Raw genomic sequence first — 27477 nt, 5'->3', positions numbered from 1 at the left:
ATGAGCTGTATGATTGACTACATGGGTATAGCAGCAAGTATTCCCTGAGCCTTTCTATTGTCCAGGCACTAGGCTAGTTTCTGTGATAAGAAAAAGATGACCAAAATGCATTCCCTTCTCTCAAGGAGTTAATGGTCTAGCGGAGGAGGTGAGACATATGTACAGCTAACCTTAGGATCAAGTCATGATGTGATTTTTCTCTACCCAGTAGAGAACTTAGTATTAGCAAGTGCTAAAGGAGTTCAAGAGAGGGAGAAATAAGCCCAATGGGTATCAATTAACATTTGAGCCAGGTCTAGAAGTGGGGGTAGAATCTTGGTAGATAAAATAGGGCATGAGTATTTCAGGAACAGGAAGCAGTCTTGGGATTTTCTAAACAGATGATTACATTGTCTGTATAACAAGATAGTTTTGCCCTCTCTTTTCTAATCTGGATGCCTTTTATTTCTTATTCTTGAGTTTTACACTGACTAGAGCCTCCAATACAGTGTTGGATGGAAGTGGTAAGACATATTTCATTTTTTTCAGATCTTGAAGGGAAGGCATTTAGTCTTTCACCTGTTAAGTATGATGTTAGCCATAGTTTTTTCTTATATGCCTTTCCTCAGGTTGAGGAAGTTCCCTTCTATTCTTAGTTTGCTGAGAGTTTTTATCAGGAATAGAGTATTATTTTGTCAAGTGCTTTTTCTGTGTCTACTGAGAGTGGCATATAGATTTCCTTTTTCAGTCTGTTAACATGGTGAATTACATTGGTTAAATTTTGAATTGATTTTTATATTCCTAGAATGAATTCCATTTGTTTATGATGTATTATAATTTTATGTATCGGTGGATTCAACTTGTTAAAATTACGTTAAGATTTTAGCATCAATGTGGATAAAGAATACAGTTTTCTTTTTTGTAATATCTTTGTCTGGTTTTGATATCAGGATAATATTAGCCTTATAATAAATTCCTTCATCTTTGATTTTCTGGAAGAATATGTTATAGAATTTGTATTATTTTTTCCCTTAAACATTTGGTAAAATTCATCAGTAAGTCATCTGAACCTAGAGTTCGGTTTTCTTTGTAATGGTATTTGTAATTGAAAACTCAATTGCCTTAAGTTTATTGGAGGCAGGTTGATTTTTTTGAGGCTTCCTTTTAAACTTCGTTAGGTGGGACCTGGGAAACATTTAGTATAGGGCTAACGTTGCCCCACTTCTGAGGTAATACCCTCTCCCCAGTTCCCTGTGAATTTTGAGTTATTACACTCTAGCTGATGAGAAGATGAATTATTCTCAGCTTTGTGTGTACTCTAAGAATTAAGTATTTTTATTCTTTTGGTTGATTTTTTTCTGATTCTTGCGTAGTTTCCTCACACACATGAACCGCTCAGTAATCAGGACCCTTTGCATATCTTTAGAGCCCTTTCTCTATGCAGATCTCTCTTCTCTGGTGCTTTGCTTTGTTAATCCTAGACACCCTGACTTTCCCAGGTCCCACCTCCACCTCCTCTACTCAGTGAATTTGCTGGGTTCTACTTGTCTTCCCCCTCCTTATGATTCAGTCTAGAAACTCTCCCCAGGAAGTAAGCTAGGGAAATCATGTAATTCCCTTGTTTTTCCTCCCCTCTCTCAGTGGTCAATGTTCTGTACCACCTGATATCTAATTCTGACAGCTGATACTAAGTGTATTTTGCCTGGATTTTTAGTTGTTTTGGATGAGAGGATAAGTCCAGCTCTCATTACTTTATGTCACCTAGAAATGGAAGTTCCAGTGTTCTTTCCACTCCTAAATGTCACTGCTAAGGCATTTTTAAAAATTGAGGTATAATTGACGTGTGACATTATATTCATTTCAGGTGTACAACATAAAGATTTGTTATGTGTATTTATTATGAAATGATCACCACAGTAAACCTAGTTAACATCTATCACTATACATAGTTTCAATGTTTTTTCTTGTGATAAGCACTTTTAAGGTCAATCTAGTCTCTTAGCAACTTTGAAATATGCAATACAGTATTAGTAACTGTAATCACCGTGTTGTACATTACATCCCCATGACTCATTCCAAGACATATGAACACATTTTCATATGTACCTGACTGTGATATGATTTTGAGACTAATATCAGTTCTTCAGCTTTAACCTAAGTTACCTAATAGTCCTAGCCTAAATCGTCTTGTTTCCTTGTAAATACATGGTTGGGCCAGAACAGTGATGTTAAACTTTTTAGCTTCTTCACAGAGGAAGTGAAACTACAGAGATTCCCTCTGGGAGTGATTCTCAATAAGTGGGGAGGAGATGGGTATTCATTATCTTCAAGGGATGGAATGAAGGGGATTACGTACCTTGGAAAATGGGTCTTTAGTGGGACGTGCCATTCTCTCAGCCAACACTTTCTGGAGTAGATGACTCAGTTCTATGAACATCTGTTGAGCAACTTGAATATATACGGAACTATGTTTAGGTCTGTGAGAAGAGCAAGTATTAGTAAGACTTGTCTCATATCCGTAAGTAGTGTAGAATATATGTGATAATATCAAAGTTCTAGTTCTAAAAATTGTTGGAAAAGTATTATATCAGTTGGGATACTGTGTAATTTGTGTTAAAATACTAGAACATATTGCATTAATAAAGTTTCTTTCTAGGATCCCAGATTTTGAAAAGCACAGAAATCCAAGGGGTACACGTTATGGCATTTTGCATTGCCAGCTAAAATCTGGAAGAGTTCCTTAGATCTCTGGGAACTGATAGACAATTTAATCCATGGAAAATGATTATAGATTTTGTATTTTTATATTTTATAAATTTATTTTCAAAATACTTCTAAATCTTAAACTAAATCTTTGATATATTACTTAAATATATCAAAAGGATATTTACACATGTTTAGTGGAAATTCACAATGATATTTATTCATAATTCATTAATGCAAATACAGGAAATAATTTGTATTATGCCTTAGAGACAGGTAGATATTGACACCATTTTCCCCAATGAACTAGAATAGTTCAGTAATTTTCCCACTTAGTAGACTTTTTATTTCTTACCTACATGCATTTAATACAATTAATGCATTTATGGATTAGCCATCCTAGACTGTGAAACAGTTGTTCCAGAAATCCCACTAATCACTAAGTACTGTAGATCCTTTCTGGAAAATCATTTTCAATGTGCAGACCCAGGGGCTTCTAATCTGGTTAAAGGATTTCCAAATGGGATATTCAGTACTTCAGCCAATCTGTACAAACTGTTGACGATGTAACTAAGTGGCACTGAAATGTAATCAAAATCATACGCACATAAACAGAGACTTGTGGGTTTATACACATTTTCCGGATGTGAATGAAAAGAATTGTTGAACTGTGAGCTGGCAACAGACCAGCTTTGCAATCTTACCCAAACTCCTTACTTTCTCTTGCTTTACTATACAAGTATATAGTTTGCAGTATATTCTGATTTCTGTTTTACATTTTTCAGTTTTTCTTCATAAACAAGATGTCTTACCTGATATAAGAGGAGAGTTTAACTCCTCAGGAAAGCTAAGGCTAATTCTGTGCTGTGACCATGGGTCAAATACAGCAAATATAATACCTGGTACATGCTGTCCTATGGCCAGAAGATGAAGATTTCCTATCCTCAGTGTGCATTTGAATTACTCAAAGAAGTTGTTAAATGCAAAATTTCCATCCATGCCTCAAAAGATTCTGATTCAATAGGTGTGGGGTGAGGTGCCCAAACTTGCATTTTTAACGAATTTTTCAAGTGATGCTAATGAAGGTCCATGAAGGACTTTTGGACCATTTTTAAAGAAATACTGGAATAAAACTTGGTTTTCCAAACTCTCCTCACTGCTGTATACTACCTTTGTTTAAAATCCAAATGTTTTCTTTTTTCAAACAAGCAAACAAAACCAAACCAGATGGTAGTATTCACTCTTTGATATTTTAATTAATAAAAAGTCTTCTTTCATGGGGACTTTCAAGATGGTGGAGGAGTAAGATGTGGAGATCACCTTCCTCCCCAAAAATACATCAGGAATACATCTACGTGTGGAACAACACCTACAGAACACCTACTGAATGCTGGCAGAAGACCTCAGACTTCCCAAAAGGCAAGAAACTCCCCACATACCCGGCCATGTGGCTGACTGGGTCTTGGTGCTCCAGCCAGTCTCAGGCCTGAGCCCCTGAGGTGGGAGAGCTGAGTTTAGGACATCAGCCCACCAGAGACCTCGTGGGTCCACATAATGTCAAACGGCAAAAACTCTCCCAGAGATCTCCATCTCAACGCTAAGACACAGCTCCACTCAACGACCAGCAAGCTACAGTGCTGGACACCCTATGCAGAACAACTAGCAAGACAGGAACACAACCCCACCCATTAGCAGAGAGGCTGCCTAAAATCATAATAAGTTCGCAGACACCACAAAACACACCACTGGATGCAGTCTTGCCCACCAGAAAGACAAGATCCAGCCTAATCCACCAGAACACAGGCACCAGTCCCCCCCACCAGCAAGCCTACACAACCCACTGAACCAGCCTTAGCCACTGGGGGCAGACACCAAAAACAACAGGAACTACGAACCTACAGGCTGTGAAAAGGAGACCACAAACACAGTAAGTTAAGCAAAATGAGAAGACAGAGAAATACACAGCAGATGAAGGAGCAAGGTAAAAACCCACCAGACCAAACAAATGAAGAGGAAATAGGCAGTATACCTGAAAAAGAATTCAGAGTAATGATAGTAAAGATGATCCAAAATCTTGGAAATAGAATGGAGAAAATACAAGAAACGTTTAACAAGGACCTAGAAGAACTAAAGAGCCAACAAACAATGATGAACAACACAATAAATGAAATTAAAAATTCTCTAGAAGGAATCACTAGCAGAATAACTGAGGCAGGAGAACAGATAAGTGACCTGAAAGATAAAATAGTGGAAATAACTACCGCAGAGGAGAATAAAGAAAAAAATGAAAATAATTGAGGACAGTCTCAGAGACCTCTGGGACAATATTAAATGCACCAACATTAGAATTATAGGGGTCCCAGAAGAAGAAGAGAAAAAGAAAGGGACTGAGAAAATATTTGAAGAGATTATAGTTGAAAACTTCCCTAACATGAGAAAGGAAATAATCAAGTCCAGGGAGCACAGAGAGTCCCATACAGGATAAATCCAAGGAAAAACACACCAAGACACATATTAATCAAACTATCAAAAATTAAATACAAGGAAAAATATTAAAAGCAGCAAGGGAAAAGCAACAAATAACAAGGGAATCCTCATAAATTTAACAGCTTATCTTTCAGCAGAAAGTCTGCATGCCAGGAGGGAGTGGCAGGACAAGTTTAAAGTGATGAAAAGGAAAAACCTACAACCAAGATTACTCTACCCAGCAAGGATCTCATTCAGATTCCATGGACAAATTAAAACCTTTACAGACAAACAAAAGTCAAGTTAATTCAGCACCACCAAACCAGCTTTACAACAAATGCTAAAGGAACTTCCCTAGGCAGGAAACACAAGAGAAGGAAAAGACCTACAATAACAAACGCAAAACAGTTAAGAAAATGGTCATAGGAACATACATATCAATAACTACCTTAAATGTAAATGGATTAAATGCTCCCACCAAAAGACACAGTCTGGCTGAATGGATACAAAATCAAGACCCACATATATGCTGTCTACAAGAGACCCACTTCAGACCTAGGGACACATACAGACTGAAAGTGAGGGGATGGAAAAGATATTCCATACAAATGGAAATCAAAAGAAAGCTGGAGGAGCAATTCTCATATCAGACAAAGTAGACTTTAAAATAAAGACTAATACAAGAGACAAAGAAGGACACTACATAATGATCAAGGGATGAATCCAAGAAGAAGATATAACAATTGTAAATATTTATGCACCCAACATAGGATCACCTCAATACATAAGGCAACTGCTAACAGCTATAAAACAGGAAATTGACAGTAACACAATAATAGTGGGGGACTTTAACACCTCACTTACACCAATGGACAGATCATCCAAAATGAAAATAAATAAGGAAACACAAGCTTTATGATACATTAAACAAGACGGACTTAATTGGTATTTATAGGATATTCCATCCAAAAAGAACAGATTACACTTTCTTCTCAAGTGCTCCATGAAATATTCTCCAGGATATATCATATCTTGGGTCACAAATCAAGCCTTGTAAATTTAATAAAATTGAAATCGTATTAAGTATCTTTTTCGACCACAATGCTATGAAACTAGGAATCAATTACAGGAAAAAGTCTGTAAAAAAATACAAACACATGGAGGCTAAACAATACAGTACTAAATAACCAAGAGATGACTGAAGAAATCAAAGAGGAAATCAAAAATCCTAGAAACAAATGACAAAACACGATGACCCAAAACCAATGGGATGCAGCAAAAGCACTTGTAAGAGGGAAGTTTATAGCAATACAATGCTACCTCGAGAAACAAGAAACATCTCGAATAAACAACCTAACCTTACACCTAAATCAATCAGAGAAAGAAGAAGAAAAAACCCTAAAGTTAGCAGGAGGAAAGAAATCGTAAAGATCAGATCAGAAATAAATGAAAAAGAAATGAAGGAAACTATAGCAAAGATCAATAAAACTAAAAGCTGGTTCTTTGAGAAGATAAACAAAATTGATAAACCATTATCCAGACTCATTAAGGAAAAAAAGGAGAAAACTTAAATCAATAGAATTAGAAAGGAAAAAAGAGAGGTAACAACTGACATTGCAGAAATACAAAGGATCATGAGAGATTACCACAAGCAACTATATGCCAATAAAATGGACAACCTGGAAGAAATGGACAAATTCTTAGAGAAGCACAACCTTCTGAGACTGAACCAGGAAGAAATAGAAAATATAAACAGACCAATCACAAGCACTCAAGTTGAAGCTGTGATTTAAAATCTTCCACAAACAAAAGCCCAGGACCAGATGGCTTCACAGGCGAATTCTAACAAACATTTAGAGAAGAGCTAACACCTGTCCTTCTCAAACTCTTCCAAAATATAGCAGAGGGAGGGACACTCCCAAACTCTTTCTACAAGGTCACCATTACCCTGATACCAAAACCAGACAAAGATGTCAGAACAAAACTACAGGCCATTATCACTGATGAACATAGATGCAAAAATCCTCAACATAATACTAGCAGACAGAATCCAGCAGTACATTAAAAGGATCATACACCATGATCAAGTGGGGTTTATCCCAGGAATGCAAAGATTCTTCAGTATAGGCAAATCAATCAATATGATAAATCATATTAACAGATTGAAGAAAAAAAACCGTATCATCTCTATAGATGCAGAAAAAGCTTTCAACAAAATTCAACACCCATTTATGATAAAAACCTTACAGAAAGTAGGCATAGAGGGAACTTACCTTAACATAATAAAGGCCATATATGACGAACCCACAGCCAACTTCATTCTCAATGGTAAAATACTGAAAGCATTTCCACTAAGATCAGGAACAAGACAAGGTTGTCCACTCTCACTACTATTATTCAACATAGTTTTGGAAGTTTCAGCCACAGCAATTAGAGAAGAAAAAGAAATAAACAGAATCCAGATCAGAAAAGAAGAAGTAAAACTGTCACTGTTTGCAGATGACATGATACTATACATAGAGAATCCTAAGGTTGCTACCAGGAAACTATTGGAGCTAATCAATGAATTTGGTAAAGTAGCAGGACACAAAATTAATGCACAGAAATCTCTTGCATTCCTAGACACTAATAATGAAAAATATGAAAGAAAAATTAAGGAAACACTGCCATTTACCACTGCAACAAAAAGAATAAAATACCTAGGAGTAAACCTACCTAAGGAGAAAAAAGACCTGTATGCAGAAAACTATAAGACACTGATGAAAGAAATTAAAGATGAAACAAACAGATGGAGAGATATACCATGTTCTTGGATTGGAAGAATCAATATTGTGAAAATGACTATAGTACCCAAAGCAATCTACAGATTCAATGCAATCCCTATCAAACTACCACTGGCATTTTTCACAGAACTAGAACAAAAAAATTAACAATTTGTGTGGAAACACAAAAGATCCTGAATAGCCAAAGCAGTATTGAGAAAGAAAAATGTAGGTGGAGGAATCAGGATCTGAGACTTCAGACTATACTACAAAGCTACAGTAATCAAGACAGTATGGTATTGGCACAAAAACAGAAATATAGACCAATGGAACTGGATAGAAAGCCCAGAGATAAACCTACGCACATATGGTCACCTTATTTTTGATAAAGGGGCAAGAATATACAATAGAGAAAAGACAGCCTGTTCAGTAAGTGGTGCTGGGAAACTGGAAAGCTACATGTAAAAGAATGAAATCAGAACACTCCCTAACACCATACACAAATAGAATCTCAAAATGGATTAAAGACCTACATGTAAGGCCAGACATTATAAAACTCTTAGAGGAAAACATAGGCAGAACACTATGACATAAATCACAGCAAGATCCTTTTTGACCCACCTCCTAGAGTAATGGAAATAAAAGCAAAAATAAACAAACGGGACCTGATGAAACTTAAAAGCTTTTGCACAGCAAAGGAAACCATAAACAAGACCAAAAGACAACCCTCAGAATGGGAGAAGATATTTGCAAACGAAGCAACTGACAAAGGATTAATCTCCAAAATTTACAAGAAGCTCATGCAGCTCAGCATCAAAAAAACAAACGACCCAACCCAAAAATGAGCAGAAGACCTAGACATTTCTCCAAAGAAGATATACAGATTGCCAACAAACACACAAAAGGATGCTCAACATCACTAATCATTAGAGAAATGCAAATCAAAACTGCAATGAGGTATCACCTCACACCAGTCAGAATGGCCATCATCAAAAAATCTACAATAAATGCTGGAGAGGGTGTGGAGAATAGAGAACCCTCTTGGGCTTCCCTGGTGGCACAGTGGTTGAGAGTCCGCCTACCGATGCAGGGGACACGGGTTCGTGCCCCAGTCTTGCAAGATCCCACATGCTGCAGAGCAGCTGGGCCCATGAGCCATGGCCGCTGAGCCTGCGCGTCTGGAGCCTGTGCTCCGCAATGGGAGAGGCCACAACAGTGAGAGGCCCGTGTACAGCAAAAAAAAAAAAAAAGAGAACCCTCTTGTACTGTTGGTGGGAATGTAAATTGATACAGCTACTATGGAGAACAGTATGCAGGTTCCTTAGAAAACTAAAAATAAAACTACTATATGACCCAGCAATCCCACTACTGGGCATATACCCTGAGAAAACCATAATTCAAAAAGAGTCATGTACCACAATGTTCATTGCAGCTCTATTTACAATAGACAGGACATGGAAGCAACCTAAGTGTCCAGCGACAGATGAATGGATAAAGAACATGTGGCACATATGTACAATGGAATATTACTGAGCCATAAAAAGAAACGAAATTGAGTTATTTGTAGTGAGGTGGATGGACCTAGAGACTGTCATAAAGAGTGAAGTAAGTCAGAAAAACAAATACCATATGCTAACACATATATATGGAGTCTAAAAAAAAAAAAGAAAAAATGGTTCTGAAGAACCTGGGGCAGGACAGGAATAAAGATGCAGACATAGAGAATGGAATTGAGGACACCAGGAGGGAGAAGGGTAAGCTGGTATGAAGTGAGAGAGTGGCATGAATATATATACAGTACCAAATGTAAAATAGCTAGTGGGAAGCAGCCGCGTAGCGCTCGGAGATCAGCTCTGTGCTTCGTGTCCACCTAGAGGGGTGGGATAGATGCAAGAGAGAGGAGATATAGAGATATATGAATATGTATAGCTGATATACTTTGTTATGAAGCAGAAACTAACGCACCATTGTAAAGCAATTATACTCCAATAAAGATGTTAAATATATATATATATATATTTGGAAGAAAAGAAAGAAGTCTTCTTTCTCCTTTTCCATACCTTACACATTCCCACCTCACTGGTCTACTGGATTTAAAATTTATGACACTGTTGTATTATGCAGAACAAAAGGAATAGGCCAATAGATACTCTGTTTAAAAAAATAAGAAAAGTTAAACTTTTCTTTTTAATCCTTAATGCTATGGTTATACATCTCCATATTTCTGGAGTTAATGTAATAAGCCCCTGCTAGACTCTAAAGGAGTATGGCCTTTCCCCCAACTCCTAAGTCACTCCCTCCCAAGGATGCAGTGAAGTACCTGGCTAACAGGTCACTTGGGGTTATGTGTCTCAGTTGGAGGAAGGTAATATATTAAAATCCGTATGGGGAATTTCCTGGCGGTCCAGTGGTTAGGACTGCATGCTTCCACTGCAGGGGGCACGGGTTAGATTCCTGGTCAGGGAACTGAGATCCCACATGCCACGCTGGGCAGCCAAACAAACAAACAAACAAAAATCTATATGTAATGGGGAGTTAGTCTCCCCTCCTCCTCCATTCCCAATGTGAAGCAGACATTTGGGTAAATGCGACGCATCTGTAGATTCACTTTTCCCTTGGATGCCAGGACTGAACTAGGAGTGGGGAACAAAAAGTACTTGCAAGTCCAGTTGGTCCTCACACTAAGCCATATCTTCCTAATAACGTTACAAGCAATGAGGGGGATATAGTTTCTATATCCACATATCTAACTCCTGTTCCATTTCTTAATGTTTTTAACTTGAGTGGGGAAAAGCGAGCATTATTTATCGATCCTTACCTCTTAGGCCACGGTGCTTGGCAGACTGAAGCACACTAATACATTTTGCGTGTCTCTCTTTAAATGGACCTTTCTGTAAGTCATTTTCAATCTATTTCCATGGCCATGTAAACTTGTTTATCATACCAAAATGTACACTAATGAACAAAAGTATAAATTATTTGAAGTCAGTGGAAAAGAGCAGTTTGCCATTCTAACACATGCCAGAAAAAAGGCTCTAAACTGTTGAGTACACGTGAATGATTTTGAGCTAGCACTAGGCAGTTTAAACTGAGGCACCAAACACAGAGTAATGAATTTCTGGCAGTCTAAGAGAAAGAGAAACACGTACAGAGAGTTCTCATTCTGTATATGTGTTATGCTTATAAAGCCAAGGCCCTCATGACTAGCCTGGAGCTTGTGGCTTTTAAAGAAGCACAGCAGTCCCCAAAGAAGTTTCACTTCCATTCGTATCTCTTGAAGACATTTAAAGGGGTTTCATATGTATGGCCTATGACAATTCTTCTTAACTCTCTCGTCCTCTCCCTTTCTGTAGCATTCCTGTCTCACAGAAGCATTCGTGTCTCCTAGCCCAGAGCTTCCTCATTGGTACCATCCTATCCCAGTCGTCTTATCCTATGAACTCCCCCTCTTTTCCCTGTGTCTTTCCAGAAATGCCCCTGGCCCATCACATCTCCCTGGAATGTGGTCCCCCCTTGGAGTGTGGTTCATCCTTTTTCTGGATTGCTTGTGGATTTTGTTCTTTCAGAGAAGGGAGATGGAGGCTAAGCAGGCAATCCAGAAAATTTTCTTTGGGGAGTGTGTAGGGGGACATGGCAGGAGCGAAGGGAGGATGTGGGGAGGTTGAGGGAAAATTGTGAGCCTCTACACTTAAGTAATGTTTTTGTTTCATCACTTTGCTCCATGGAAAATCATCAGAACAATCTAAATGCATTATTAGCATAGCTGCCCGTCTTCACAGAGAAGCATTTATGGGTTGACATTTTAATTTGAAGGGCTCACTTTTATGAAGTACACAATATTATGCTGGGCTCCTGAATGAATATCTATTCCTAATGTTTCAGACTTTGGGAGAAGGAGGGGGCGGGACAGGAATCATTCATTGGATGGGGTGGATCCAGCTCAAACGATGCTGCGACCTGGTACAAAAAATAGATTTGGGTCAGCATTTTTCAGATTGTCTACAGATCCTTTTGAAGACTCTGGATCCCTCCTTCCTCACACATACACTCTTTGTAAGTGGAATGTGCAGATAGCACGTTTACTTGTGTTTCCATCCTTACATGTTCTGACTTCCCAGCACTTTGAAAAGAAAATGAAGAAAAATGTTTTCTTTGAAAGCTCCCCTTCCTGAATACCTTTCCTCTCTGCTCTGTAACAGCAAGTTTAGGGCCAGAAGAGATTCCTCCAGGGTTTTAAGAACATCAATCAGTTTCACAGCTGGGGGCAAAACGCTTCCCTTAGGGAGCATTTCTTAGCATAAAGCAGAATACTTGGTTAGCCTATGTCTGTGTTAAAAGGAGGAGAACCAGAATTCACTTTTCTATTCCTGTTCAGTTGTATTTTTCTTCACTTTTTTACCTATTTTCCTTCTTCAACTCTGGGCTGTTGGGCTGTGGAACTCCATGACGGTAAGGAAAATAGTCACGTCTGGCTGCCCAGACACTGGAACACTAACCAGGGCTTAAGTGCTGCCTCATCCTCCTTCTCCTAGGCCACGATCATCTAAATCTTTTCTGAAACCCACAAGGGGAAAATTATCCTATAAATTAAGGAAGCTTCTTAATTTCTAGGAAATCTACCTGTAACTATCTGCTGACTCACCTACCAATTTATTTCAGGCACAAACCCATTCATGCACACAGGCACTTCAAATGCAGAACCTCTCTTGTTGGAAGCCAAAATTAGTAGCAAAGTCGGATCCAAGTGGTCACATTATCTCTATTTTCCTAATTTTAAAGAGAAAATATCATGGGAAAAGGGAAAACACGAAGAGACATATGTGTGCAAGAGCAATCTGGATAACTTGAAGGATTTCTGGAGTAATGAGATGGTTTTTTAAACTTAGATGAAAGTTTTGATGATTATCATTCAGCCATGATATTTGTGCAGTTTAATAATGGCATCATTTTTATATCCTTAATGTAACCAGGAGATCAAAATAGAAGGCTGTCCCTTGCTGAGGTTATTTTGTTTTAATAAATCACAATAGGACTTAGTAACCCTTATTTGTGTGTGCTTTACAGTGTTAATATTTGTCTTAGAATTTGGAAAATGAGGCTGTCCACACTCCCTAAGACTTTAAATGAGTTCTGGGGATTCTCTGTCTCTGGTGCGTTTGGAGGGCAGCTCCAGGAAAGCCCTTTCTAACACCTTTGGTTCTTCAGCACCTGGAGCTTCCTATCTCAAATTTTGTCTGTCTAAAAATACTCTTCTGGCCAGATGAATTGCTATGGGGGTCACCTACTTCCTAGTATTATTCCTTCCACGTGGGTTTGACTTGAATTTTAACAAGAACTGTTATTTACACCTCACGTGCCTTCTGTGGCAAATAAATTACACCCAAGGATGCTCCTTTGTTTTGCCGAACAAGGCAGTATGTGAGAAAGAAATTTGAGGAAGCCAAAGAGTATGTTTCTCAACTTAGGTGGAAAGGCAGTATTGGTGGTGGTGTGAGGGGGCCTCCAGGAGTGACGTAAATGGGAGCAACGAGGGGCTGGCAGTGCTGTGTATGGTCAGAAAAGAGAGTTAAAAGAAACAGAGAGGATAGCCAGGATGCAAAGAAAAGCAGAAAGGGGAGCCTTCCCTTCTACTTCCTACAAAAGCTTCAGGAAAATCTACTTTGACTTTGGGTTCACAGACTGGATTTGTAGGTTTTTGGGAGGAGGGATTTGGGAGTGAGGTTGCAGCCAAGTGCTGAGCAGCCTCTGGGCAGGAGTAGATCAAAACCACAGGCTGCCTTAGGGAACCCGGATGTAATCTGTTCACCGGCACCAAGATATTTGTCTGTCTATCTGTCTGTCTGTCTATTTATCTATCTATCTATCATCTATCCACCATCCTATCTATCATCTATCTATTATCTATCTATTCACCATCCTATCATCTATCTATTATCTATCTATTATCTATCTATCTCATCTATCTATCATCTATCTGTCATCTATCCACCCACCCTATCATCATCTACATCTATCTATCTATCATCTATCCACCCATCCTATCTACCATCTATCATCTGTATCTATCTATCTATCTATCTATCTATCTATCATCTATCCATCTCTCTCAAGAATTAATACAAATATAAAAATTGAATAGCATAGCATTTTTCTGCTATTTGCATAGTATTTCAAAAATAAGGATCTTAGAGTAGTGAATATTAACTCATCAACCCATGATTTATTTGTAATGAAAGAGCCAGTTCAATTTCTGATTCGATTTATGAAATGAGTGTCTAGCACTAAGCAATCTATGTCACTCAGCCAAACACATGTACTGCTTTTGTGAAGTTTTTCTTATTATTTCTACACTAACAGGGCTCTGCTGCTCTCCCTACCTAACCATTTTACCTCCTTCATCAACATAGCACAGTCAATGCTGTAGTCGTTCCAGAGCAATGATGAAGATGCTGTTAGAGTTCCAGGCACTACACAGGCTTAAATTTCAGAAGTTTGTGTGTAAATCAATTATTTCACACTGTGGTGGCATTTTCCCCATTGAAACTGTATTATAAGTTATGTATCAGGCTTCACAAATCTGCGGCCTAAAAACCCTTTAAAACTGATCCTCTTCATGTAGTGAGATGGATTTTTTTTTCTTCTCCTGAGCCTGACATATATTTAACTAGGTTAACTAAAATGGGCCTTTGGTAATATAACTCAAGGCAGGGAAGCAGACACTATTTAATAACAGAACTTGGGTTAGTGCAAATAAAAGGCACATCTTGGCAGCTGGACAGGTTCATCTTAGGTGTTCCACCCTGAGGTTAGATTAGACCCTAGTGAGGCCTTTCTTCAGCACTCCCCAGTGTCCCCCACTTATAGCCTGGATGCAGGCTGAGTGTAAGGGCAAGCAGGGTATTGGCAGGCAGGGAAGCAATGGGGCTAAACAAATAATGGGCCATGAGTTTGGAGGAGAAGAGAGAGAAGACCGAAGTGGGAGATGTTTCCCTGATACCTGTTTGTCGGTGGTCACATGAGGTGCCCCAAATGGAAAAGTTGTACCCTGACCCATTAGGTCAGGGACAGACAACTGAAGGATGAACAGGAAAGAGAGAAAAGCAGCATATGGAATTGTGTAACTTAATTGATTTCTGGGAGCACTTCTGTGTGGTGCACTATGTAAAACTCCTAGACTAGCACTTACAAAATTTTACAGAAAATATTTTTGTTCTTCTCCAATACACCCAAAGTCAGCTTTGACTGTGACCCCATGTAGACATTTGCCAGGTGAAAGCCCAGGATTTATCAGAGTTACAAAGGCAGAAATTGCCTGTATCTACAAGCATTTACTTTATGCCAGCTCCAAGGAAACAAAAATGAGCAAATTTGATTATAAATTAACCTTATGACTAGAGCTTAGGATATGTCACTACAAGCATTCATTGAAATTCCTGGTATCGATACTGTTTTTCCAATTTTTTAAGGCTCCAAGATGTGAATAATGATAGATACAATTTGAGGTAGACCAATCTATAATTTCTGTCAAAAAGAGAGGAGGCTGATAAAAAAATATTTAGTTCTGGGGCTTCTCTGGAGGTAACTTTCCAAATGTCTTGAGTCTAGAAACACATTTTTTGAGGTGAAGGGAGAAGCTGAGGGAAAAACAACACAGGAAGGTTTTATTGCACTAAATCTGTGTTTTAATAAATTATTCTTTCAGTGGTTTAAAAATAAGCAAAATGTTGTTACGAAACTTAGCAGCTTATGTTAATGAAACTCCAGTTGGGTTGTTCTTACCATGGAAGACTCATGCAATGCCCCCAGCTTGTGTTCCTGAGCAAGGTGGGAATGACAGTACAAACCTGTAAGAATAGCTGGAAAATCAACTTGGTGTAGGCCCACCTCTAAGGATCAATAACACTGCCTTCATAGCTATCTCTTATTCAGTAAACAGTTATTTATATCTATAGATGTTAGGAAATGTGATAGGAACCAGTGTGGATGAGCCAGTTGATTTTTAAAAATTTTTATTGGAGTATAGTTGATTTACAACGTGTTAGTTTCTGCTGTACAGCAAGGTGAATCAGTTATATATATATCTCCACTCTTTTTTAGATTCTTTTCCCATATAGGTCATTACAGACTATTGAGTAGAGTTCCCTATGCAATATAGTAGGCTCTTATTAGTTATCTATTTTATATATAGTAGTGTGTATATGTCAATCCCAATCTCCCAATTTATCCCACCCCACCGCACTTTCCCCTCTGATAACCGTAAGTTTGTTTTCTACATCTGTGACTCTATTTCTGTTTTGTAAATAAGTTCGTTTGTACCATTTTTTTAGATTCCACATACAAGTGATATCATATGATATTTGCCTCTCTCTGTATGACAACTTCACTCAGTATGATTTTGTATATATGCTTAAGTAGTTAATTTTATGGGGAGAAAACTTGACTGTGGGGAATTTGCTCATGTGATCCAGTCCTGGTTATGAGAATGTTTCTGGGCTGATTTTTTGATATGAGCCTATTTAGAAACATGGGAGAAGTCCTGGTAAGACATTAAAGTGTCCATAGTCTTTTTCTTTTTATGCGAACAAAATCAAATAATTTGAAGTCTGGGAGAAATTTTATGTTGGCACAGTAAATTGAGAAAAAGTGTGTACTCATTAATTTCCTAATCTAATTGAAAGGACACCTGCAGGTTTTATTGATTAGGCATGGAGATTAATTTTCACTCTGAGTATCAAATCACAGAAATCAAATAAAAATATTTATTGAGTGTTTACTGAGTGTGAGTCGTTGTGAAATGAGAATTGAAAAATCTAATGAGGTCATAACATTTGTCTTCTATTTAAGAATAATGTTGTTTGTCTTCTCCAATGTTTTTCCCAGGACCTTGTCTGATATAATTTTGACTGTCTTATCCTAAGTCACAGATTTTGCCAGAAAACTTTGTTTTGGTAGATGAGCAACCTGATTCTTTCTTCACCCACTTGGAAAATGCTCTTGTTCTTATCTGTTTCTTATCTGCAAAACCCTCCCTTTTATTGTAAGCCCTAACATAAGCACTGAGTAGAGGGCGTATGCTGTTTTGGGATATCCAGCTCCATTTCCTATTCTGTTAATTGGTCCCTGGTTTTCCTCTTGTGAATCTCTCCACATCACTCTCAGCTGTGGGGTATAGTGGTTCTGGCACTGATTGCAGGCTCCAGGAAAGACCATATAATCTAGGCAAAACTGGTTAAAACCTTGTCCACCTTGATTAGTTTAGGAAAGGGCAGGTGACCAACTGAGTCAAACACCAGTTCCCTAGGATTTTTTGGGATTATTGATGGGGAGAAACTCTCTTTACCCTTGGAAGATCTAAGTCTGCATCTACCCGATGCCACTGTGTGGATAAAGTGTCAGTGAGAGAAGCCGGCACAGAGGAAGGTAGAGATAAAGAAGAGGAGGAGAAAACTAGAAGCTAGGTCTGGCTTACATCATGTTAGCCTTTGTTTGATTGGTCCTGTGGTAACAAGCTCACTTGGAACGGGGCTCCTTTCCTTCAGGGTCCTTATTCCAGTCTGTGATTATGCATTGTGTGAGTTTTTGGACGAATGCTTACCTACCTCTCTATACTGTTAGCTCCATGAGACTAACTCACCTTTGAAGCCATAGTACCTAGCACAGTGTCTGGCATATAAAGGCATTCGATGAAAATTTGTTGAAAGAATGAGTGCATAAATAAAGAACAAAAAGTGCACAAAGTTACATTTCAGGATATGGTTAAGAAGAACTAGCTGGTAAAAGATGGGGAGGCCAGTGGGAAGCAGCTGAATAGCACAGGGAGATCAGCTCTGTGCTTTGTGTCCACCTAGAGGGGTGGGAGGGAGAGGGTGGGAGGGAGACACAAGAGGGAGGGAATATGGGGATATATACATATACGTATAGCTGATTCACTTTGTTAGACAGCAGAAACTGACACACAATTGTAAAGTAATTATACTCTAAGGGAGGGAATATGGGGATATATACACATACGTATAGCTGATTCACTTTGTTATATAGCAGAAACTAACACAAAATTGTAAAGTAATTATACTCTAATAAAGATGTTAAAGAAAAGAAGAAAAAAGATGGGGAGACCAGGAAGCAAAGTACACATGCAGTGAGACACAGAAATCTTTCACTGAGAAAGAGTAAACAGTCCACTTGCAGAACCCTTTGTGTCTAGTCTTTCAAACTGAGTGGGGGTAACCTCACAATAAAAGTGCAATGGAGGCTACATTGCCTGTACTCCTCTGACAATGGGGAGTCTTCATGGAAGACATTGCTGAAAAGGGGGTGAGATCAGGCAAAAGGAGAGAAGTTCGAAGATTCATAGGTCTTGGTGCTAGAAGGGACTTGAGAAGGCCACTTCCAGTCTTCATACAGGGATATCCGTAGAAATTCGGTGGCGTTTGAAGTTCAAAGTCATGGTTATCTACAGAAAATGATTTAAGTCTGTTTCAAAAACAAACCAGTTTAGACTCTTCCCAGCATACAATTAGATCGCTGTTAACCTAGAGATGGATTATCCAAACTTTTTGAATCTTCTTGGAAAATGACTGAGATAAGAGAGTAGACCAAGTCACCAAGACGGTCCACATGAGGGGACCTTCTCACGGCTGTGATGTGGCACTAAGAGGAGGTGTGGGTTAAGTGTGGGAAGAGTTTCAGAGTCATGTAGCATGCTTCAAATGCTCTCTAGCATCAGTAGCAATAGCAACACCACAAAACACAGAAAACCCAACTTTCCTTGACTCTGTGAAGGAAGTTAAATTTACACATGTAGTGCAAAGCATGGCTTGACGTGGTGTTTTCAGCACTGTGGTGTTGGGGAGCTCTCTGGAGGAGCTCTTGCTGGCAACGTTGGTTCCACAAGATGGGCTGTGAGGATGAGCTCAGAGCCATCCAGACACCTTCACCCCCACTGGCCATGAAAGGACACGTATCGGGAGGGCACACCTGCTCCTCCTGTCCAAATCCTAAATAGAAAAGAGCATGTTCCGAAGGGAGCAGCACAGTGTGAGGACTGCTGATAGCACCACAGCATTGCAGGTATGATGAGGAGCTGAAACCCTTTCCAATCAGCACTGTTGAAAATCCATGGAGGATTTGGGGGATCCCCTTTCCCTTTTAACCCCAAGGCAACACAGACGCCAGAGGCTGTCTTCGAAGAACATGGGGATCTGAATGGGTCAGAGGTTCTGTCGCAGGGGTCATGGGTGTGAGCAGTCAGGGGGCAGCCCCGAGGTCAGGTCCCCCTGCTCCTTCCTGGTGGAGCCATAGGTCACACCCAGGAAGCAGCTGCTGAGTGAATCCTGATGCCAGGTGAAGAGAAATGTAGAAGATCAACCAATGATGTGTCCTCGAGGGCAAGGTGAGATGTGGCACAGCACGCTCCAGCTAATTAGGGATGGCTTCCCCCAGGTGACCATGCTGGGCTCATTATCTGCATTGCACTATGGGCTCTAGGAGCAGGAGGGGAGGCAGAGGCAGGTGATGGGCACAGGCCAGCCTACTGATGTGGGAATGGGGGAGGCCTGGGGGTGTCCCCTGGTGGGGACAATGTCTTTCTCCCACTGCCTGGAACGAGAAGGCAATTAATGGATTTTAATCAATAGTGAATGTTAGCATTCTTGCTTAAACAGCCAAATGAGGAATCATTCTGCACCCACACTCCTCACCAGGCCATGATGTGAGGAGGACCAAGCAAACAAGAAGTAATGAAAGTGGCCGCTTCTCTGTAGAAGGGCAGCTTTCGTTCAGTCCCGTACTTGAGCCTGCTTGCGCCAGTTATACTGAGAACGTGCTTCCAGCTGCCCTCTCAACTCTACCTTCCAGCTGCAGATTGAGGGGTCTGCCTGGACTCTTCTAGACCAGTGCCTCTTGAACTTTAATGTACCTATAAGACACCTGGGATGTGTTAACATATAGATTCAGATTCAGCAGGTCTGTGATAGAACCCAAGAGTCTGCAATTCTAACAAGCACTCAGGACCACACTTGGAGCAGCAAGATTGTGGAGCAGTGGTTTCCAAACTTTCTTGCACACTGGAATCACTGGGGTCTTTTGTTGGAGGGCACATTCTGATTCAGCAAGTCTGAGGTGAGGCCCAGGCTTCGGCATTTCTATCACATTTCCAGGGGATGCCCCCACTGCAGCTCTGCAGGCCACACTTAAAACAGCCAAGTCTTAGACTGCTGGCTCTCAAGTTTTAGAGCACCTAAGAATCACCCCGGGAGCTCATAACAATGCAGATTCTTGAACTGCACTCCCAGGGAGTCTAATAAACTCTCTCTAGGAGAGTCTAGAAATGCAAAGCTTGAGACTTTTTATTGCTGTGAAATATTCTGTGACAGTTATAATTAAGGAAGAAAAAAACACATGTTGGATTTTTCAAAATCTTACTCTATATTGTGACAATTTTTGCATGCCTGTACTTTTTAACATTTTTATAAGATCCTGGAGGAAGTCTGTCACTCACATAAGCAAGGAGAAATTGTCATTGGATGACATCATTGTCGATCATCTTGGGATCAAGTTCAGAAAGCAGGACACCACAGCAGGGACAGGTTGTATCCAGGTTGTGGGTTTCACTGAAAAAAATCTGAGTGAAGTAACTCTTCGAGTTCTGAACCTTTCAAGCCACATTTGCATAAAGAGAGCCTATGAATTATTTGAGGGTATGTCAATAAATAGATCTTCCAGATCTTTGGCTAAGAATTTCCCCCAGTAGCAGGTCTATAGACTGTGGAACAGGAATCTGCATTTTTACAAACTATTTATTTGATTCTTGTGCACACTCTGAGATACACTGCTAGAAAAAGCTCACTGTGTGACATGGTCTGCAACGTTCAATTTTTTTTTTTAACACTGTTAACAGTCATGTAGTGATTTCAAACTGTTCTTGAGAGCCTTGTGGCTCCATAGATGTGTCTCTGGAGCCACCCACCAGAAGCCAGCAAAGAGCCTAGAGGCCCTAGTTCTCTGTACCTTGATCCCACATCAGAACATCTGAGCTTTTACTTATATATTTATTCATAAAGGGATAGCACATGGGAGTTCATTTGAAAGAAAAGAGTGCACCGTTAACAGCAAAGCAGAACACCACTGTGAGCAATAACAACATCTGAAAGCCACTGTAAGCTCTCGGAGTCAGGCTCTACCTGCCCCTCTGCCTTGTCTTTCCAACCTGCTGAAACTAGGTTCTCTACGCACCTTTCCTGAAGGCCAGGCTCGTTGGTGCCACTGCCAACCCAAGCAAGGAGCTTCTCCGCTGCCTCAGCACCATCCCCTGGTAGGTACCGGATTCCATGGTGCTGCCCGCAACAGTCCCTGGGCCATGTGGTCACCAGCAGGTGACTGTGGTCCCTAATGACGGGCTTGGGTGGGTGCCCGGTTTCCTGGGGAGAGACAATGAGGCTTAAGGAAGAGAGGAAAGCCTTTGAAGTCAGACAGATTTAGAGCCTAGCCTGGACTCTGCCATTTCTTAACTCTTTGGTCTTGAGCAAACCGTCTCACGTCTCAAGGTCTGCTTTTCAGGTACGAGCATAAGAGTATTCACCTTGCAGGGCTGTTATGAGGATCCAGTTAACTCTGTAAAGAGCCTAGCATAGTACCTGATATTAGAAGCTGCTCAATGAGGGGAAACGTCTTTTTAATCGCAGCTCAAGGTCTGCGCTGCCAGAGTATCCCTGTTGCTTGATGCGACGTGACCGGGCATTGCAGACTTGCCAGGGGGTTTACACTTAGTTTGGAATCTGAAGTTATTTGGTGGCAAAAGATATTTTGTGTGATGGCACTTAGTTAAGCGTAAAATATTTGACAAGTGTCTCATCGTAAAAGATCTTGAAGGAAAAAAGCTAGCTGGAGTTTGAACAAATAGTGGAGAAGTTTGGGGAAATCGGACCTCAGATAGGAGTTTATTGTCTATCCTAGATTTGTAAAAACATTTCCCCAAATTAGCATCAGTTCTTACCCTAGTTATAAAATACATGGCGCCAATAATACAGCCTTTCAGTTTGAATTTCCTGCTTTAGCTCCTTATAAGGAATTCTGCAGTAACATCAGGCTTTCAGACTTAAATTGCAAGGTGACCTACTTACTATTATCATCATCATTATTATCTACATTTTATTGAATGCTTAGATCGCAAGGCATCGTTATGCATTTTAAACACTAATTTCATGTAAACACCAGTGACTCACTGTCCAAGGCAGTATTGCTATTTTCATTTTACAGGGTGGACCCTGCGGCCCAGTGGTAAAGAACTTGCCTAGGATAACAAAGCTAGCCAGGGGCCGCCTCCAAGTCCACATTGCAAGGTAGTTAACAGGAAGCCACTGGGTTACTTTCAGTCAAGGCTTAGTCAGAAAAGGAAAAACAGGGCTCCAGCCATAGCCCCTCTGTTTCTCTTTTTCCTCTAGCCAATCTATCCTCCCAGCAAGCAACAATTCAACTCTCAGTGTTCAGGTATTTGAAAAATGAAAGAAAGGCAAAATTATTGTCAACTGATTCTGAAGCAGGGGAATGAGTGCTTATATATTTCCAAGCCTGAGATCATTTCCCTCAACATAAACATAATAGCCATCATTATTGATTGCTTTCACCAAGTGGATGACATGTGTGATTGCATGTAACACTCATGTCATCCTATGAGATGTCATCACCCCCATGGGAACAGGGGCATAGAAATTCTGAGTTACTTTAGTACGGTCACTTCATGGGTAAGTGGTGGAGCCACTAACAGGATTCTAGCCCTGTTGGATCTGGTTCTGAAATTTGTGCACTTAGCCTCTATACCACACTGTCTTTAGATTTTGTAAGGGATTTGTATGTTTCTCATCACACTTGTCTTCATCAGATAAGTACCTTAAATCCTCTTTTCTTTTTTTTTCTATTTCCTTTTACTTTCCTGCAGGGCCCAGTTCAAAGTGGTCCACACAGCAAAGGCTGAGTGACTTCTGAGATTTTCTGCTATCCAAAGGGGGAAGAGGGAGGTACATTTATAAGCTGAATAATACCATTGGCTACATTTCTTTTGCTCTGCTGACTTTTGTGGATCAACCTTCTCCTGTGGAGCAGTCTCATAAAATGTGTGATTAAGTCTTCATCGGGTGGGTAGTTTATCAGTCTGCTTTTGTGTCTTCCTGATAAGTGTCAGCTGATTTACATGACTATCTCTGAGAGCAATGAGTTAACTAGGAAACCTAGAAGGTGACTTGAGTTTCTCTGGATGGAAACACACCAGGCTATGATCCATGCCATCTTGTTTACCCTTCATTCTAAACATTCATCAGCTGAAGGGCAGTGCTCTTGCTTTATAGGATACAAATGTTAGTATCTGTCTCTTCATTCCTTGCATTTATATTGTCCTGGTTAAAAGACACAAGGCAACAAAGGAGACTGTATAAGTGTGCCTTTTTATGGTATTGAAACACATACACAGTTTAGTCTTTATATTGTCTTTATACTGTTAATTAGCAAAATTTACTAAGGTTTTCTACATAAATCCTTTCTCTTAATCCTCAAAACACACAGGAAGTAGAGATTACTGCTAGACAATGTATAGATAAGGTAAATTAGGTTTTAGGGGTCGATAACTCACCCAAGTAACAGAGCTAGTAAGTGGCAGGACTGGGATATTAACTCACGTTTTCACAGAAAAGTCCACTGTCCTTTCTTAGTCGAAGGTGACATCACCTTAATGTTACTTCAAACTGGTATTTACATTTTTCCTTGACTTTTAGGATCTTTTCATCTTGTTTCTCCATATTGTACTGTGTGTTTATAGATCCCTTATACATAATTGTTGACACAACACTCTGAGAGTCAAGCTAGCTAAGCCTTTCATCCATTTGGATTATCCTCTATTTTCCATCTCAAAAACACCCTCGCTGGAGCTTATCACAGTCCTTCTTTGTCATCCATCAAAGTCTTCTAGGACTACTTGTATGATAGTTACATTTATAACTATCTGTGAAAAAGATTTAAACCTCTGTTCAAAGTTGTATGTTTTTAAAATGTAGTCATATGAAAAAATTCTCAGGTGGATTTAACCGTGTGATAGAGATGATGGTTTTTATTTACATTTGACTCATTTAAAAATGATATTAGGTCTTCCCTAGTGGCGCAGTGGTTGAGAGTCCACTTGCCGAGGCAGGGGACATGGGTTCGTGCCCCGGTCCGGGAAGATCCCACATGCCGCGGAGCCGCTGGGCCCGTGAGCCATGGCCGCTGAGCCTGTGCATCCGGAGCCTGTGCTCTGCAACGGGAGAGGCCACAACAGTGAGAGGCCCGTGTACCGTAAAAAAAAAAAAAAAAAAAAAGATATTAGACTAGTCCAACAGAAGATGTCCTTATGCAATATAAGAGCATCTGTAATGTGCTCTCTTGAGCCCTGTGCAATAGAGAAGAAGGAGAAAATAGATTGGCAGATGAAATTTTAAACATTGTGAAGGATCTCTTGAATCCTTCTAACTTGACCGTATTTAAAAGGTCACCATTGTAGGGACTGTGTTAACATTGAGAAGAGCTTTGCTAAAATAATAGTCCAAATATTTCTGAAAACTTAGTAATAACTATAACACGCTTAGTAACATTTAAAAAGTTACATAAAATAAATTATGTGAGGGTTCCCATGTGTTCCTGCAATGAGATTTGATAACACGTACCAGTATCAGAATGAAAATATAGATTTCTGTTGCCTTCAATGCTTTTTGAAGCAGGATAGATAAATAATAATTTTTAAAATTTATTTCTCTTGAAGTCAAACTGGCTAACATAAGCCTGATTCAGAATAGCTTTTGGCTTTTTGTAGCTCATGTGGAATGAATATTCTCTAATTGCAACTTGGCATTTGAACCAGTTGATAACAAGAAACTGTTTCATAATACTGTAAATTAAGATCACTCTAGGTGATCTCAATTATTCTGAAAGGGCATCGAATTTATCAAAGTATATTTACTGGGCATCTACTATAGGCATAGATATTATGTTTTAATTGCATACAGTTTGGCTGCTGCCAGGACACTCACCTTCCCATTGATTTGATAAGCTATCTTTAAACTTTCTGTAGGATCAGTGCTTAGAATGTCAGGAAATCTAACCCATTACCTGTCTGGATACATTCATCTTCCTACCGACATAAGTGCAGTGTTCTTTTAAAACCAAGTGGGGGCTTTCCTTGGTTATACATAGTTTCTGACCAGAAACTGGAACACCCATTGGCTCCATTCTTTCCCAGTAATTGCATTCTAAAGCAACTCCAAACTTCTTCTATTTATGTGTTCTCCTGATTCCCAGATCTTGACATGTTTTGCTTATACTTTCTGACTCCTTTTAGTTCTGAGTTGTAGTTTCTGTGTTTCCTCTGTATTTCTTCCTATATCGCCATCCATAGAATTAAAAGGATCATTCATTTTTGACATTTGTCAACACCTTGGCCAACTAATTGTAACCTCATACCAAGAGTTCCAACTAAAGGCTACCATTTATTGAGGGCTTATTATATGCCAAGCTGTATACCAGGGAATTACAAATTTAAATTAGTAGAAATATAATAGTAATTTAAATTATTATTTGATATTTTGTTTAATAAGTATTAAATATTATTTACTATAAATTATTGTTATTATTAATTATAAATTATTCATGTAATCTACATAGTAACCTGGTGACGTACGTACTCTTATGATTCCCATTTTACAGATGAGAAAGCAGAAACTAAAAAGATTGAGGTGACCAGTTACATCACAATCACTGTGATCTCGAGAATCGGTCTAAATTTAAGGAGCTATGTGACTAGGAATCAGTTGACTGTTATCCACAACAAAAACGACAGGAGTTCAGGTAAGAGAGAATATTTTGACCTTGGTTTTGGAAAGCTTTTTGGAGGTGGCAGAATTAAGCTGAGTTCACAGTTCAAGTTGAGTGGTGGATAAGACATAGTCCTCATTAAATTTTTGCAGATTTATTCATATAAATCCTGCACATTTCTTTTAAATTTTATTTTTATTATTATATACTTTTCAGTTATTGTGAATGATATCATTTTTTCATTATATTTTCTTCTAACTGGTAATTTCTGGTATATAGAAAATATATTGATTTGGGGATATTTATTTTATAATCTGCAACCTTGGTGAGCTCTCTTATTCTACTACTTTTACATTTGATTTTCTTAGGTTGTCCGAGTAGGCAACAATCATATTCTCTTCAAATTAAGATATATTTGGTTCCTCTTTGCCAAAATAGATATCTCTTAAATTCCACTACAGCATTAAATAATTTTTTTAAATTTATTTATTAATTTATTTATTTTTGGCTACATTGGGTCTTTGTTGCTGCCTGGGGGCTTTCTCTAGTTGTGGTGAATGGGGACTACTCTTCATTGTGGTGCATGGGCTTCTCATTGTGGTGGCTTCTCTTGTTGCGGAGCATGGGCTCTAGGAGCACAGGCTTCAGTCATTGTGGCATGCAGGCTCAGTAGTTGTGGCTCGCGGGCTCTAGAGTGCAGGCTCAGTAGTTGTGGTGCACGGGTTCAGTTGCTCCACGGCACGTGGGATCTTCCCGAACCAAGGACTGAACCCGTGTCCCCTGCGTTGGCAGGCGGATTCTTAACTGCTGTGCCACCAGGGAAGCCTCTAAATAATATTGGTAATGGCTAGCATCCTTATCTTACTCTGGATTTTAATAGAAATATTTTATAACTCTACTATTAAAATATAATATTGACTATTTTTTTAAGGCGAAAGTCCTTCATCAAGTGAGGGAAGCATCCACCTGGTCGTAGGTAACTAAAGGTTTTAACCAGTAACAGATGTTGATTTAATCCTTTTTTTTTTGGCATTGGTTGGGTAAGATGTAGATAAGAGAGAGTTGTTTGACTTAAAAGTAGAAGAATGGCATACGCAAAGTAGTGCTGCAGTAGAAATGCACATGCATACCTAAGTGGACAAATTTTGTTGAAGAGGTGAATTTATGTTGATGAAAGATATGAAGAGATTAGAGATACAGACCTGAGTAGAAACTTTGAATTCTAGGCTGAGGAACTTGGGCTTTACTCTGTAGAATACATTGTGAGAAGACGGTGAAGAATTTTGAAGAGCGAGATGATGTGAACAGCAGTGTTTTTTGTTTTTTCTTTTGGGAAGCTCGAGCTCCCATCTTTGTTCAGAATCCACTGGCTAGGAACTTGTGTGAAGGCCATTATAAACATTAAGATATAAGATAATGGGGGCCTGACCAGGCAGCTACCCCGTCCCCGGCTGCTGGGGAAGAGTCTGACAAGGAAACAAGTCAGTTAATTCTATGGGCATGGGATGTTATCTACCTGGCCTACAGTACCATGCAGAAATAGAAGGATGGTATCTGCTATATGGAAATGCCAATTTGAGCCATAATAATATGTAAAGAGAGGATTATAGGAGTAGTTTTAAATCTAAAAAGAGGTCAGAGAACCAAAGAAAATAAAATCAAGGTGTAACAAGTCAGAAATAGAAAAATGAAAGGTGGTAACAAGTGTGAAATCAAATTTTCTTAAACTGATTGA

The 27477-nt window shown here is 39.4% G+C and overlaps 1 long non-coding RNA gene across 1 annotated transcript in view; it reads left to right on the top strand.

Moving 5' to 3' along the window:
• Positions 1-20963: 20963 nt before the first annotated feature.
• LOC307186629 overlaps positions 20964-27477 on the top strand; it is a 53237-nt gene continuing 46723 nt past the window's right edge. The window contains exons 1-3 of the long non-coding RNA XR_013828433.1: positions 20964-21222; positions 22846-23041; positions 25635-25775. This is a non-coding gene — a long non-coding RNA (uncharacterized lncRNA). The remainder of the gene's footprint in view (positions 21223-22845; positions 23042-25634; positions 25776-27477) is intronic.

Source organism: Stenella coeruleoalba (assembly GCF_951394435.1).
Source record: "Stenella coeruleoalba genome assembly, chromosome: 5".
NCBI lineage: Eukaryota > Metazoa > Chordata > Mammalia > Artiodactyla > Delphinidae > Stenella > Stenella coeruleoalba.
The sequence above is the reverse complement of the archived record's forward strand: the minus strand, read 5'-3'. Positions and strand labels throughout refer to the sequence as shown.